The sequence below is a fragment of the Sinohyriopsis cumingii genome, chromosome 3 (assembly GCF_028554795.1).
Source record: "Sinohyriopsis cumingii isolate HCF-2022 chromosome 3, ASM2855479v2, whole genome shotgun sequence".
In the NCBI taxonomy this organism is placed as follows: Eukaryota; Metazoa; Mollusca; class Bivalvia; order Unionida; family Unionidae; genus Sinohyriopsis; species Sinohyriopsis cumingii.
The window spans coordinates 101,837,626-101,855,899 of record NC_142963.1 but is presented as its reverse complement, the minus strand read 5'-3'; positions in this window follow the sequence as shown (position 1 = coordinate 101,855,899).

Below are 18,274 nucleotides of genomic sequence, written 5' to 3'. Positions count from 1 at the left end.
ACGTTCCTTAAATAGTGCAGATTTATGAACCTATGCACGTGCACTCCAGTTTACCATACCGTCATGATCAGCTTCGACGTTACTTCATCGTTAATAAACGTTTGGTAACTCATAAAGATTGCGTGCACATCGGTAGGACATTACATTTCTAAAATATTATGATCATTATTTGACAGTAATGAAGATATATTTGGCTGCATATAACAGTTAGATCCAAGTCAAAAGCGATAAGAAAAATTTGGGCAAGCCTACCAGTAGCTATGCCCCGGCCAATGTACTCGAAAAAAATTTATTTTCATCGAGTATTCTTTTTTATTGGCCTCACATTATGAAATTATTTTACACCACCATAACCCATACTATGTTATGTCAAGAGGAGATCAAAAGCAAATACATAAAAGCAGCACAAATTTAGAATTTCAGGAACTAAAACTTGGCTATCAGTACACTGCTGTCAGGCATTTCTGTGCACCTAAGGTTTTCATTTCCAATATTGAAGCAAAACGCATACCGAAATCGAGCGATTGACAAAAATAAAATACAGCAATGCTTACTATTTGAAAAGATGCAATTGTCATCAGAATATTCAGTTAAAAATAATATTAATTTTGGACACAGGATACCACCAGCCTGTTTTCCTGACTCGCGATATGTCGGTCTATTCTGCGCATAGCTTTGAAAAGATATAATGTTTATCCATCGGGCTACAGAAATGAAATATATTACTCTGGACTGTTTCTGTCAGCAGTTCAGTCTAGTAATTAGGTCAGGTTTATAGCTAGTTTTACAAAATTCAATGTAAAAATGCCAATAAATGGCAAGAGATATTAAGCAAACTAAACCAATCTTGTAAAAAAGTTAGTAAAGTTCAACATTTTATGAAAAATAAGCCATTATGTGGAAGAGAAACAACAATGAATAGGATGTAATGTGTTTACAACGTCTTGTTGATGGGGAAAAATTACTACAGAATTTAGAAAGACTATACGCCAGGGAATTTGTTGAGAATTTGTGTTCTAGCAGCAAGTACACATGTTGGGTAGTAGACGATTTTGTACGTGTGGGACAACTTCCTGCAAAATTGGAAACTTGGATTAAAATACAGTTTTGTTTTAAGGTACACATTTCCATCTTTTATATAATGTATTTTATTTGTATGATTCTAAAGGATGCCTAGTAAATCAGATTTTCTGAGTTACAGGTTCAAGAAGGTCATGGAGTGGGTCTTCACGTTGCCATTTAGAAATCACATTTTCATGTGCATTTCGAGTTTAAATGTGGGATATTTTTGTACACTTTATGAATATCACTTTTCTTAATTCATGTATGATTGTTCTTTCTGGATACAAAATGGATTTTTGACCCAAAATAGCACGTGATCCAGTGTTTACAAAAATGACGTATCGTTGCGCAGAATTGGCCGACATGGTGGTAGATTTTTCTTCAGCAGAGGGCAGTGGTGACACCTATCCAAAATGAAAATATTTTTATAATACCTTGTACTTAAGAAGATGCTTTGATATTCATCCATTTGATCAAGTGAACATAAATGGGGATGAAAACATCTGATGTACATTTATTTCGGGTAAATTGTTTTGTGTTGTTCATTATAATTTACCATGGTTTGATTTACTAAAAAATTAAAGCATAACCCAGAAAACAATCTTAATATGTGTTACTCTTCATTTGCACAATTTCATCTATCCTTGTACCTGAAAACACACTAAATTAAAAGTGGAGAAAATACTTAATACATCCCCAAGATGATGAAGGCTTAAATCTGTGGTCAAAACTTACTAGGTTGGCAAGAAATCAGCTCAAAAATTCACATCTTTTAAGTTGGCTTATCAGTTCTTTTCAAATCATGTATCAAATAATTGAAAAGTTATGCAAAAGCTCTCATGCATGCTGATTTTGTTTCAAAAGCTTAGATACTTTTGTTGTTTAACAATTCGAAGAGTGTAACAATGACATCATTAACTGTGTCCACAATGTTGGAAATGCATCATCAGGCTTGGATGACAAACCTGATAACTTAATTCAAAACTCAATTTCAGGCAAGGTGCATTAGTAACAATTGTCAAAATCATCTTTTAAAAGGGCATATTGCTTTTTCCAAAAATATATGCTTTGCAGATTAAGAGGATCAAATGCAGTTTGAACATGTCAGCTTTCAGTTACTTGCCTCAAACCTGTGCTAAAATTAGAATTGGGCCAGATACAGAAGATTTGGGGTATTTGCTTTGCATAAATACCCAATATTCTATTCAACAAGCAATCATGTGAGTATAAATTATGGTGAAAAAAACTGTTTTGGAAACCAGGTCCAATGCCATTTTCAAAAATCTGTTTACAGTTATTCACCTTTTGCCTGAGCTTATTTACTTTAAGGTTTTTGTGTCCTTCTTGGGCATTATACCATGTATTTTGGCCATATGAGTTCAGATGAGGACTGCAGATGCTATATATTGTTAATAATTCTGACAAATATGAGTACTAAAATGTATTGATGTAATTGGAAATAGCTATAAATAGTCAATCAGCTAACACCAGAATAAGCAATTTAAATTTTCTGCTTTTTAAAACTTCATCTTAATTTGATGAAGTATAACATATCCAAATTTTATTTTGAATTTACCCACAATGCATGTACTTGTTAAAATACAGGTCATTGTACACAACATCTATGACCTAACCTGACCACTATGGTTTGAATGGATGAAGACTTTTTTGTTTTAAAGACACCTGTACATATGCTTTCATGTACATTTTGTAAAGCGTTGTGACAAAATTATTTGGAAATATTTTCAGGTTGGTCGTTTTCTGGTGAAGTTTTTAAGCCCTGCAGAAAATGAAATTCCATGTTTATGATAATAATAATAATAATAATAACAATTTTATTTAAAGAAGCTTATTTGGTCAACTGACCAATCTTCCATGAGACCTTCTACAATGACATTTGTACAGATATATACATATAATGTACAATATTTACAAGATGGGGTTCTTTAGACAAGAAATGCTGTTAAAAACTCAATAACTGATCTACTGCTACAATAAAATATGTACAAGGTTTCAAGGATAAGTAAATACATGATTCATATGAATAATAGTAGCAAACATGTAAAACATTATAGGTGAGTCCATGATAGCAATCTTGTAAAAAGTAGTAGTGCTGAATAAAACAATATCATAAAAATTATTGTTTCTGTAGATGTTGACTAAGAAGCTTTTTGAAAGCTTGGCATGTGTCAGCTGACTTTAAGGTGGTATGCAGTTCCATAGTTTGGCTCCAGAAAAAGCAAAACTCTTCTTATATAACTCTGAATTTGGTTTAGGTAAATATAACATTTGTTTTACATGACTCTAAGTTCATACATGTGTCCATGTTTAACAAATTAAAAATTACATTTAAGATAATTAGGAGCCAAACCATGTAAGGATTTATAAACTAGTAAACCCTTCTGAAATTATGTTCTCGGCTGAAATGGAAGCCACCTTAGGGTTTTAAAACGATTTTGTTGATGGTATATCTAAATCAGCATCAGGGATAAATTTCAGAAATTTCTAAGAGGCAATTGAGTCCATATTTTACCTGATTGTAAGACTCTTTAGTAGTATTTATTGCAAGACTTATGCAGTCATTCCAGCAGCCCTAGTTTACCTGCTTTACCTGTTGTTTTTTATAGACTCCCTATTTTTCACTATTTTTTGCAGAAATGACTATACTATCCCTACTTCTGTAAATTTGATGTTAATATATAAAAATTGTTATTTTGCTAACTATATAATGAGAGGATTCTGTTTTGCCTTCCAGTTCGTTTCCTCTCAGTAGTTTTTAGCAAATGAAAAGGTTTGCTTTCCAGTTTTATTTAGATTCCTGTCTTCTAATCCCATCTGACTTAAAGTTCCATGAGATGTGATACATACAGTTTGGGAGGAAGGTGAGCTGAAGTTATTTAGAATCACCATATTTCCAAATGCTTGACTATGTGGGGATATCATCTGTAAATTGCATGCACATCAGCACTAAAATTTAATGATTTTAAACCTCAGATGCATAAAGCATGCTAGATACTGAGTATAGCAGCTTTGAATATTGCTTCTTAATTACGAGTAGTTAATGTGCTGATTTTCATAACTTTATTACCATTTCTACCTGCTATTTTAAACCAGTCATATTGATGCTTGTGTATAAAAATGGGTAACTTAACTTCTTTTGACATTTCGAAACAAATCGGTTCTATTTAATGGAGAGGGGGTGAAAAAATAACATACACCCAGAATAATAATAGAACAAGTAAAGAACTTAAGAGGTATAGATGGAAGTAGTTTGCTTTCAGGTAACTGAAAATTATCAAGATATCAATGAGCTTTAGTCACGGTGATTCATCTTCAGAAAAAACAGATTTTGGATTTGCAGCAAATCAGTTCATTGTGGACTTATGCAACAAATCAATTCAGTGTGGAAACAATGGACTTCAACAGAAGATCAATTCAGTGTGGAAGCAATGGACTTAAGCAGCAAATCAATTAAGTATGGAAACTGGACTTAAGCAGCAAATCAATTAAGTATGGAAGCAATGGACTTAAGCTGCAAATCAATTCAGTGTGGAAGCAATGGACTCAAATCAGTTAAGTATGGAAACACTGAACTTAAGCAACAAATCAATTATGTGTGGTAACAATGGACTTAAGCACTAGATCAATTCATTATGGAAACAACAGACTTGAACAGCAAATCAATTCAGTGTGGAAACACTGAAATTTAGCAGCAAATCAATTCAGTGTGGAAACAATGGACTTGAACAACAAATCAATTCAGTGTGGAAACAGTGGACTTTAGCAGCAAATCAGTTCAGTGTGGACTTAAGCAGCAAATGAGCCATGATACTGAAAGATAAAAACATAAGAGATTTCAAAAGTGACATTCAGCAAATTTTCAGACCATAGGGTGATGAAAGTAGCAGATCTGAAGTTTTTTGCATGTCATACATAGTAGCTGGTAGAGATAATTTAGAATGTAGTATCTAGCTGACTTTGCACTAAGCTTGTATGTATTTGCCAACCAGCACTTCTGCATTTCTGTTGTCCTGTCATAATACAGCTTTGTAATACATGTATTTAGGGAAAGTTTGATTATTATGCTGTTGCAAAATAGTTTGTTTCATTTTTTCCATATAAAATTATTTTCAATCCATATTATGCAAATCATTCAGATCATCATATCGTGAATGAGTTTGGTATTGAGACTTTTGTTAACAGTGTTGCCAATTAAAGATGGCTGAAGAGAAAGTTGAATCAGATAGTTGGTTTCATTTCAGGTCAAATTAAGTTTCAAACAGGTTTCTTCAGTTAGTGGCAGTGTGAAGGCTCTTTTAGGGAATATAAATGCTTGATCTTACTGTATTTGTACCATTTGAACACCACTATAGACCTTTTCAATAAGTTAATTACTTCTCTTAGAAAGGGGTGCTGTCATTAATTACGCAACTTCTGGGGGCTGCCTTTATTGACTTTGATTATAAAGTGTTACAATGAACTATTTAAACCGACAATGCTTTGGAAAGGTGTAAAATCCCAGAACTTAAACATTACCTAAGACATCATGGGCAGAATTTTTGTGGGAAAAAGGAAGAACTTTTCAAATGAGCAAAGAGAATTACAGGAATTACAGTGTTTGGCATACAGTATGTTAATTTTGTGTCATCAAATGATCAGAAAATGCAATCATGTGTCATTGTCAATGAATATTTGGACCCGCAATCAGTGTAACGTTCCAAAATTTACAATGACCTTTGCGTTCAGTTTGTCAATGAAGGCAAAAGCGACAGTTGAAGAGTGAAGAAAAAGACATTAATTTTCCTATCTCCTCAGATTGGCTTACAAATATAAAGCTGCTTATCCTGTACTTTTTGTTGCTGTATCTAAATATATAATTTCCGAGAAAAAATATACAAATACATTATTAAAAAATAATTTAGAATTGTGTGTTCTGTCTCATAAGATTCACTTGAAAAATAACTTAGAAAAGAGAAGAAAAAAACTATGACCTTACCTTCACAATATACCCCCACCCACCCCCTGATTAAATTCGAAACATTCATATATAATAGTGGGAGACTTTGTTGTAAATTATTATTTTTCTTCTTGACTCTCCTTTTACTCTTTTCAGGTTGGGTGAAGCCTGCTATTATAGTTCTTTTGTACATTAGACTTCAGTTTCAATGTAATCTTAGAAAGGTAGCATTAATATTTTTTTCAAGTGCAAGGACAATTGGCCATTACTGACAAGAATTTGTTTGATTTTGGGGTTTTGACCTTGAAGCAGCCACCATATATTCAGTGCATTCCATTCGTTTTAGAATTGTGGAATATTATTGTAGAAGAACTTTCTTTTTGAAAGGAATTGTTTCTAAAATATACACAATACATGTATGTGTGCTTAGAGGTGTTTCTTTGTGTGGTCAGTCAGCGTTGATAAGAAAAAGATATGAAGTGATTGTCAAATTAATGACATAAGGTGACATTTTAAATCATGTACAGACTGAGATTTGAATATAAGGTTAAAGAACAATATATACTGAAGAGTTTATATTTTTTATTAAGACTGCAATTGACATGAACATAAATTGTTTAGTAAATTAGTTGTAAATCTGTGTTGTTTGGTATGTAGGTGATTTTAAAAGTCAGAATTATTGTCATAGAAATTTGGAAAGTAATGTCATTATGCATATGGTCATAGCAGACTGTTGTAACACATAGCCTGCAGAAGTAGAATGGCAGTTAACACATGTGCAAAAGATACACAGACGAGTTCCTACCAGGGTGAGACAACACTTATTGAAAAGGCCTTTAAGATTTCATTATTACATGAATTCAGATATGACACAGCCATGTAATTGCAGCGGGCATTTCTTTTGCCTGCATTATGGGAAAGCAAGACACAGCAGTCACATTTCCAACTGGCATCATCCTTTGGGTCATCAATTTGTTAAAACTTGGGTTAAAGTGTTTCATTTGCTTATAGGTTTGCTTGATAGGTTCTTAGCAACCATGGCATGAGTCATTATGAAGGTGTGACACTCGCCCCTTTGACTTGAGGTGAGTGTCAGTCATTAGACACTTGCATTTTGGTTTTCTTTCAAGTTTGCGGGCTTTCTTATATTTCCTAAAGGCTCCAATGGATTTTCTCTTATTTACCATGAATCATTATGAAGCTAAGACAATTTATTCTACGACAAGCTTGCTTGGCACTTTGACATTTGATCAAAGTTATAATCATAAAAATATTTTAAGTTTTCTTTTGTTTCTCAGTTGGTAATATTTCTAAACCCATGTTTGGCTAAGGACATACTTGAGTTAAACCAGTATGAACCTAAGTCAGTTTAGTTGGTGATGTGATTTCTTGCACCTTTGACAGTGGGGTCAAGGTCACTTATATAAAATTTGCCTTAAGGTTTAGGTTAAAGGTTTTTATTTGCATATATTTCCTAAACCTCTTGATGGCTTTTCTTATTACATTCGATGAATCATTTAGAAACCATATATAAAATAATTGAGTCTGACATACTTAAGGTCACATAGATTTACAAAGTTGCATATTTTGCAAGTGTTGCTTTGATCTTGAGCTTGCATGCAGTTCCTGGCCTTGTTTGTATTTGATCCTTATTCACTAATGCTGCTCAAAACATCAGCCAAGCTGAGAAACAAAAATAATTAGTCACCAGTAAGTTTCAGATACCTTTGGCTTACAGACCACAATTAATGTTCTTATAAGTCAGTGACAATTTTTTTTGAGCATGGGGCTATGCTAAGCCAGATTATAACTGGCAGATAGTAAAGTTTTATTTACATGGTGTTTTATTTATTCCACTGCTCCCTTCTCAACTCAATACACATGCATCAAATTTTACATCATTCTCACTATGCTGCAGTTTGTTTCATGGTGAGTTAAGGACCCAAACTGCTGCATTATTGTGGGGTTCCCTTTTAATGTGAGTACACACATATACATATACTTTTGTCAAAAATGTTGCATGTAAAAATGTGGTTAATATTTACAGTATTTCCTTGTATTGTAAACTTGTGTCATTACGATGGAGAATTTATAATCTGTTGTTTGTATTTATTGTCAGCATGATTATTTAAGAAAGCGTGGCATGCATATGTGTATCCTTAAGGAATTAATGTGACTTTTGTGTCTTGCAGCCTGTCCTACACCAACTCCAAACTTTGGGAGATGATACAAGGTGACTGGCGGATGAACACGTTATGGTTAAGTAATTTTAACCATCTGTCTAGGAAGTTAAGATAATGATGCTGGTATTTGATGTGGGTTGTTCTTGAGAGGAATTTAGGGATTAAATAACTAAGAAAGTGTTGTGCTGTGTGGGCAATATTGAATTATTCTGCAGTCACTTCATTAATTGCAACTACAGGTGTAACAGCTATTTTTGTTAGTGTAATGTTGCATGCAGCAAATCATGAATAAGTAAATCATCCCATAACCTGTTGTTTCTCTCCAAGATGGATCTGGCCTTGATATTTAAGCCCCATGTGCAGCTGTTAAGTCATAGGATTAGACCCCATTTTCGATGAATTCTTTTGTGATATGGTAAGTTACAGCTAATATCTGCTTTGTGTTGGATCATGACTAATCAAGTCCACTGCCACATTTTCAGACAGAATAAATTGGGATTCCATTATGTTGGAAACTGTAGTCGTGACCTTGAAACTGAGAGTCTGGCTTGATAATCCTGTCATTGAGAACTCTATATTACTACAGCATTTTTGTTTTTTCTTTACTGGCTTAAAGCTATGTATTGATGTTATACAAAGTTGGTGAATTGTCATGTTAGAATTCTTTCCCCTAGATCACATATTGTACAGTGATGTTTTGGAGTTATCTCCCTTGCACTGTTAAAAAAAAAAAAAAAGTTATTTCATTATCAATTATATTTGTATAGTGTCATAAGCAAATGTTCTTGTACCAAAATTTTGTAGAATTAAATTCATTCTGTTTTTTGGCTTGTCCATTAGATATATTCTTAAAAAAGAGTGTTATTACCAATCAGTAGCCAGCCATGGCTTATCAAATTTTGTTCACATGTCCTACTTTACTTTTCACTTGTCCCAAAAATTTTAAATTTCCAACCTGTTCCAGCTTGGGATAAATCTATTGTTTACTGTAACTGCAAAACATCTTCACTTCTAAGTCAGTAAAATAAAGCCATGCATATCAATCAATCCAGTGTTGCTAAAAAAAATGTCTTTCAGTTGTGTCACATTTGACATTATTTGATGTCATAGATTCCGGCTTATGTCTCATGGGAGAAATAGTTACTTCCTACTCAGTTGCAGTTTTATTATATCCCTCCATTTTCACGTGAATTTTCCTTCTCCCAGTCTACCTTATTACCATCACTGCAAAATTATTTTAGTAAACTCATTTTATCCAGACTGTTTCAGTGGCCTAAGTGGTTAGAGCATCCACTTCAGATGTGGGAGGTCACAGGTATGAACCCTGGCCACGTTATACCGTAGACTTAAAAGTAGTACTAGCAGCTGCCTCACTTGGTGCTCAGCATTAAGAGGTTTGTGTTAGGACTGGTCGACTTGGTGTCAGGATAATGTGACTGGGAGGGACATAATGCAACATGCATGGCATGATGCCCCAGTGCTAGACATCACTGTAAACTGTAATATGCCCCAGGGGCATGAATGACCAGATAAAGGTTTATAAAATGATTAAAGCACGGAAATGTGGACTTGCCAGGCTTTTTAAAATAGGGGGAAAAAATTGTCAGACTTGAAAAATGCATAGTTCAGTACGTTGGGTTGTGAGATTTGTTCAGCCCTGGTAGCATTTAGTGTATCCTTTGATTTCATCCTTTTGAGAATTAAGTATTCTGTTGATACAGTGGCATATATTTCTTATTAGATAGATAGCTTTATTTTGGAGCAATAAAGTACATGAATGTCATTATAATGAAACCAGCTGGAAACATTTTGAGAACAATGGTCTTTCTGGTTGAAGCATACTCAATATGGTGCTGTCCCAAGTGGATTATTGCAACTTCTGGCATAAGAGAAAAAAAATCTGCATGTCATTTAGAATAAACACAATTGCTTATACCGAGCATTGGCTGCAAGGACCATTAATATTAGAAATGATAATCCCTTTAATCATTTCTATTTTACTTTGTTTGGAAACATTATCCCATGAGTGTACACACTGTGAGTAGCAGTTATAATAAGTAAAGACCTTGTACATCACTGCATGCTGGTAATGAGCAGACAGTGGATATGTATGTGACTACATATAATTGTAAAAAATATTGAAATTAAATTGAGTACATAATCAACTGTCTACACTTCCAAGAAACAAAGCAGGGCTTATTGCAACCCCTGAAAAATGCAATTAGTTGTAATAAAAGGCCTTGCATGATATAAAAAATAAATTGGCATGAGAAAATAATGACCTTTTTCAAGGAAAGGACAGCATGGCATGACATTGTGAAATGATCTGGTTATAACACTAATTAAGTTGCCACACTGCCATGAGAAGTTCAGATAAACAGAGACCTCCTTTATGCATCACCTTGTGGTGTTGAGCAGTGGACACTATGACTAGCCTGAGATTTGGGTACAAAAGTATGCCGCTTGTGGTTATAAGAGTTGAGCACAAAAGCAATTCATTTTTGTTAGTGAGACACTAAAAGGTACATTTTTCAACCACCAATAGGCAAGTTGTTTTATAAAAAGGGTCTGGTGGGATGTAAAAATAACAACCTGGTGCAGAAACAAGGTCTGACATGGGAATAAAACAATATGGCTTGATACTGTCCTGAAATGGCCCGTGGAAACAGTAGCAGTGCAAAAATAGGTGAAGATTAAAATTTACTTGCCCTTCATAAAATTATGATTGATTTCACTTAATATAGATTAATCTTGTCATATAATAATGCTGTATATTATACATAATGTTATTTGGAAAAACTTCACACTTTAGGGTAATGATGAAGAATTAGTCCCATATGAAGAATTATTCCCATATGAAATAATTGGTGAACTTATGTCATATCTTATTATATTGGGGTGGGGGCCTAATGGTCTAAAGCAGGGGTGGGCAAACTACGGCCTGCAGGCCGTCACAAGGGCTTTCGTGCGGCAATTATACTGGCTGCCATGTATTGTCTAACAAATAGTGTTAAACAAAAAACAACTACACATATTTTTGGGCAGGTGTCTTGTTCAGGATATAATTCCATATATACTTGCTTATAAGACAAGTCCAACTGCAAACAGCACAAACGAAAATCTGTCATTGTTAAACCCAAAAGAAGAACTTTTTAGCACGTGTCTTGTTCAGGTTATAAGTACCATATACTTGCTTATCAGGTGAGTCCAACTGCAAAAAACCCCCAGCACAAACCAAACTCTGTCATCGCACAATGTGCCAGCAGATCTGGGTCTGTGCATTTCATTAGGAATAATCACTAAAACAAACAACATTGACTCTGATCTGGAGGCAGATCAGAATCTTTGTTGTTTGCAGTTTGACTCGACTTATAAGTGAGTATAGACTGTATGTCCTTATAAAACAAATGCTGTTCTAGTATGGAAAAAATATGAAGCATTACACATATCTATCCATCAATCCTTTCAGCCTTTCTTGTGTCTTTCTGTCATGGTTATGTTTTGGCTCTGGTCAATTAATTGTGCATGCAGGTAAGGTCATGCTTCTTGGGTTCATATTTCTGATGCCTCTTGTAGGATGCAGCACCCTTGAGCCACAAGCAGGTCACTCTGACCTGTTTTTTGCTTCAAAAGTTAGGCTGAGGTTTGTGCAAATTTTTTTCTCATGTGCTTTTGACCCACAAATTTGTGCACTATTGTGTGTGTTGAACATATGTCTGGTTGTTCCTTGGTTGGTTGTGATGACATTTTCAATTCTTGTTTTCACTAGGTCATGCTCAGTAAGTCAGTAACACACAGGCAGTTGATCTGGGTTGTCGTGGGCAGTTGTCAAACCCACAGTCCTTGGATTATGAGTTTGATGGTATATAAACTTAGTTATCTCATTTTGCTCTGATCAAATTTTGAAAATACATCAATATGCGAAGGATACATGGGTCATATTGACATTTGAATGTCATAATAACTTGGCAGTTTTAACATCAGGTGTATATTGTCTTTAGTGCTTTTAATTAAATCTACATTCCTTGCTTCACCGTTCCAGTGGCCTAGTGGTTAGAGTGTCTGCCTCGGATGTGGGAGGTTGCAGGTTTGAACCCCAAGTCATACCAAAGACTTATAAAAATGGTACTAACAGGTGCCTCACTGGGCACTCAGCATTAAGAGGTTAGTGTTAGGACTGATCAGCCTGGTGTCAGGATAATGTGACTGGGTGGGATATCATGCTACATGTCTGCAGCATGATACCCCAGTACTAGACATCATTATAAACTGCCACATTGCAGATGTTGTAGCAATATGACTGCAGAATTGTTAAAGCTACATTAAAAATCCATATCACACACACACACACACACATATTGAAAGCTTTATCCCTGTTCTGTCAGTTCCAGCTGAAGGGATGCATTATTTAGAAAAGAATTCTCTTTTGTTTAGAGGTTCAGTTATTACGTTTTATACTGTTAAATTGCATATCATTAAATCTATCCTATTTCCTGCTCGCTTTTCATTGACAGCAGCGCACTGCCATTGTACGCCACTGGCAATAAATCACTCATATTCTGTTTCACTGTCTGATGGACTTATTATATATTTTATCTACATTTGACTCTTCCAACAGAGGCTATATCAAGATGGAAGGATTGAACATGTCTAACTCTGAACAGTATGTTTGGATTCTCTGTTATTTCCCAAAGAGGCCATGATTAAAAGCATAATTTATCATTCAGTGATAGAGAACTGATGTCATTATGTTAAATTGAAAGTTGGACTCTTTTAGTATTCAGTATAGGACAGAAATAATCAGTCAGTTACTGCACACATTTGTAAGCTTCTGAGACTCGTTTGCATATATAGTGAAATTGGATAGATTTTTTAGCTACTTGCAGATAAGATTGGGTATTGAAAATACTAAAAGAGAAATGTTACATTAAAAGCTTGTCAGAAACATTTAGTTTGGCTTTTTCTGCAAGACTTTTTTGTCTCACATTTTTCTGCAAAAAATGCAACAATGGTGTTACAGTGGAACCCCACTATAAGGCAATAATTGGGGTCTGAAAAATTGGATCGTGTTAATAGCGGGGTTTACAGTATTTTACTTTTTCAGAGAACATTGCATTGGCACATATATGTTTATTCATGTCTATGGTATATGATGAATAGGGTATCAACACCGTTTACTAACGTGCCATCGTGGCATGCATTTCATCCATAATGCATGTAATTCCATTGAAAAATTGTACACAGATTTAAAATATTCAATAGTTTTGTCACAGATCATTCTGTCTGAATTCAACGTCTAATATATAGCATGAACAGAGTATTAACACTGTTTTCTTACGGTCTGATATCGTAACATTGTGGCATGCGGTTAATCCATAATACATGTAATTCCATCGCAACAACTGCATACATGTTTAAACTATTCAGTAATTTTGTCACAGATCATTGTGTGTCTGAATTCAGTCAGAAAAATTAACAACAAAATTAGGTTAAGAAAGACGAAGCACATGTACTTTTCATTATGTTCCAGGGTCTATGAACGGTGTCTGTACAAATTTCATACTGTTAACATTTTCTTATATGCGTTTCCATGTACCTTATCCATTGTAAATTCCCAGTAATTAACACTTGTACGTCATTCATTTGAATGACTACAGCAAGAATAATTAACCAGCAACACATGCTTTCAGCGATCATATAAGTTCTACTTTAGATTTTGTGAAAATCGAAAGAATCATGTGAAAAATACTTTTATAAAGATTTTTAAGCTGAATGCATGTACAATTTCATACCCTTTCAATTTCCAGCTAATAAAATGTACATTATTTAGTGGTCAACTGATTGCGTCTATTAAGACTGCCAAGCCCAGCAAACATATTGGTGGCTTTCATTTTATTATGTTTATTAAACTGTGAGACTCTTTTATCAACCACGACATTGTCTTCTGCTTGGTTGTGTATGCAGTTAAAGAAGAAACACGTCAGCTATTGTTTGAGTAGCAATTGTATACAGAATTAATTGAAGACAACCACAAAGATGACTTACTGGCTTTACTCATGGATCTGTAATAAGTAACATTTCTGATAATGTTTGGCATAACACTTCAAGAACCTGGTGAAATTGTTAAAATTCAGAAGCCATGCCACAATCATATTGTATTTGAATTCATATGTGAACTCTTCCCTCAGATGATAATAAACATTTTACACACTATTTCACGTACTTTAAAAAAAAAGAATCTGGGTATGAGAAAAATACACATGTATTTAAAATTTCAGGAACCATGCTATGATCGTATTATATTCAAATTCATAAATGATCTCTTCCCCAAAATGATAATAAATATTTTATACAATAATTCATGTACTTTTTAAAAAATATTTTTTCATGTGCGAATGAATATATGAAATTTTGGGAGCCACACCACAACTGCATTATATTCAAATTTGTGCTATTGCGGGGCGCATTATAGCTGGATTGCCCTGTATTGTCATTGTGGGTGGCAGCATCAACTAAAGTGTTTTCTGCACTACTACAACAGTAAAAATACTGAAAGGAATATAATTAAGTGAAAGGAATATAATTAAGTTGCTTTACTTTATGTTTAGGGAGTGGGGAATGTTTTTTGCATGAAGTTGAATTCCATTTTCCCCAGAGGATAGTGCCCAGGATTGAGATGTGGAAGCTTTACAGTAATCACCTTTTCCACCCATCTGTCTCACCGTAAGTCCAATGGTAGCAGACCGTTTGTTCATTTGCTACTCATTCAGCATGTTCTGTTGCATTTTGGTATGAACATTGTCTCCTAGACTTAGACGTGCCTTGTATGCATTTTGTCTTATTTAGCTCAATAGGCCATAGGGCCTAGAGTGCTTATGGTATGGCCCTGTGTCTGTCATTCATCTGTCAATACTTGCTTGTTACCACTTGGGAGGCCAAACTTTTTAACACATTTTGATCAAACTTGGAATATTTGAATATTTGGTTGATATGGGTAGCAGATGACAAATATTACAGCTCATCTGTTGGACGTGACCAACAATATTTGGCATTTTGGAAGTGCTTATATACATATATATATATATATATATATATATATATATATATATATATATATATATATATATAAACTCATAAACATGTATGTACACACTCAGCATGGACCAGAATGCCATTTTGTGTCTCCAATGGGCAGCTCATTTGAAAGTAAGTCTGTTAGATGTGAGCAGCAGTCAATAAAGAAAAGAAAGGCATTTTTGGTCACCACATATTAACATTTTTCATTAACTACATTTCCTATACAAGTACATTATATTTATTGAGAGGCCAAGAAGAATAATAAACATAAAAGCTTTACATGGATAAGTCTGTATACTCAAAATATATTTAAAATGGAGATTGAAGAATGGTGAAGAATACATTTACCCTTCAAATGACACTATGCTACTCTTTGTCAAGGACCTGGGAAATATACTTGATACCCTTTCTGTTGTGCGTGAATAGATGTTAGAAAACTGTGTGGCCTGGAGATTTGATTTGAAGATTCTTTGTCAAGGACCCGGGAAATATGCTTGATACCCTTTCTGATGTGCATGAATAGATGTTAGGGAACTGTGTGGCCTGGAGATTTGATTTGAAGATTCTTTGTCAAGGACCCGGGAAATATACTTGATACCCTTTCTGCTGTGCATGAATAAATGTTAGGGAACTGTGTGGCCTGGAGATTTGATTTGAAGATTCTTTGTCAAGGACCCGGGAAATATGCTTGATACCCTTTTTGCTGTGCATGAATAGATGTTAGGGAACTGTGTGGCCTGGAGATTTGATTTGAAGATTCTTTGTCAGGGACCCAGGAGATATACTTGATACCCTTTCTGCTGTGCATGAATAGATGTTAAGGAACTGTGTGGCCTGGAGATTTGAATTGAAGATTCTTTGTCAGGGACCCGGGAAATATACTTGATACCCTTTCTGATGTGCATGAACAGATGTTAGGGAACTGTGTGGCCTGGAGATTTGATTTGATGATTCTTTGTCAGGGACCCGGGAAATATACTTGATACCCTTTCTGCTGTGCATGAATAGATGTTAGAAAACTGTGTGGCCTGGAGATTTGATTTGATGATTCTTTGTCAAGGACCCGGGAAATATACTTGATACCCTTTCTGCTGTGCATGAATAGATGTTAAGGAATTGTGTGGCCTGGAGATTTGATTTGAAGATTCTTTGTCAGGGACCCGGGAAATATACTTGATACCCTTTCTGATGTGCATGAATAGATGTTAGGGAACTGTGTGGCCTGGAGATTTGATTTGATGATTCTTTGTCAAGGACCCGGGAAATATACTTGATACCCTTTCTGCTGTGCATGAATAGATGTTAGGGAACTGTGTGGCCTGGAGATTTGATTTGATGATTCTTTGTCAAGGACCCAGGAAATATACTTGATACCCTTTCTGATGTGCATGAATAGATGTTAAGGAATTGTGTGGCCTGGAGATTTGATTTGAAGATTCTTTGTCAGGGACCCGGGAAATATACTTGATACCCTTTCTGATGTGCATGAATAGATGTTAGGGAACTGTGTGGCCTGGAGATTTGATTTGATGATTCTTTGTCAAGGACCCGGGAAATATACTTGATACCCTTTCTGCTGTGCATGAATAGATGTTAGGGAACTGTGTGGCCTGGAGATTTGATTTGATGATTCTTTGTCAAGGACCCAGGAAATATACTTGATACCCTTTCTGATGTGCATGAATAGATGTTAAGGAATTGTGTGGCCTGGAGATTTGATTTGAAGATTCTTTGTCAGGGACCCGGGAAATATACTTGATACCCTTTCTGATGTGCATGAATAGATGTTAGGGAACTGTGTGGCCTGGAGATTTGATTTGATGATTCTTTGTCAAGGACCCGGGAAATATACTTGATACCCTTTCTGCTGTGCATGAATAGATGTTAGGGAACTGTGTGGCCTGGAGATTTGATTTGATGATTCTTTGTCAAGGACCCGGGAAATATACTTGATACCCTTTCTGCTGTGCATGAATAGATGTTAGGGAACTGTGTGGCCTGGAGATTTGATTTGAAGATGATAATTCCAGCAGACAATGAGAGGCTAACCGGACCCTGCTTGAGAAGTGCATTATACTACCATCATGTCGGCTAACATGTAAGAACATAGTAAACAGTGCATTAACAAGGAATTAGATTTCTCACTAATGTATGTTGTCCATTAAAGACCTGGTTAATGTATCAGAGCACTTGCTTTGGACCTCTGCAGTAGGAGGTTTGTTCCTTCTGTCTGACATGTTAATAAGTATGTTGACATCCATCCCTATGTGACTTTAAGTGTCCGTTGGTCTCTGCTTTCTTTCTGAAATGAAGACCAGACAAACCAGTGCTATATAAATGAAAGGGTAAAGAAATTCTAAGTGAATAGCAACCGGCATGGAAACAAAATGTTATTCTCCTTGTCCTGCCAAGTTGGAATGTGTGAAATTGAAAACTTTCAATTACAGAGAAGAAAAAAAATCTTGTCCTATACTCCATTTTTTAGGATCATTTACTTACTTTATGTTGAGGGCAGAACTTTATACAATATTAGATGCATGTTTGGGGAATTTTTCTAATTAAAATTTTTTATTTTTCTAATAAAAAAAGTTTGGTATAAAAAAATAACACTAAGAACAAATTTCTTTGCAGTACCTCAAAAAAAAATTCATAGCTCATGCACAACACCAATATGGAAAGTTTTTTTAAACTTAGCTTTTTCAAGATAGATATTTTGGGATTATTTTAATTAACCTTCTTTCTGTGTAATTTTGTTTAGAAAATACAAAATATTATCTTTTTAGTTATTATTACAGTTTGATATGAAGTTTATTACTCATTTTACTGAAAGAATAATAAAAAAGAACCTTTTTGAAAAATAATTGAATTTATTTTTCTCACTCTGGAAGGTTTGCAGCAGTATTTTAGTTAAACAGATCAATTCTAGGCATTGATTTAACACAAATGTTCCTGTTCTATTTGGATCCATCAATGCTTGTGCAATTTAATAGAAACT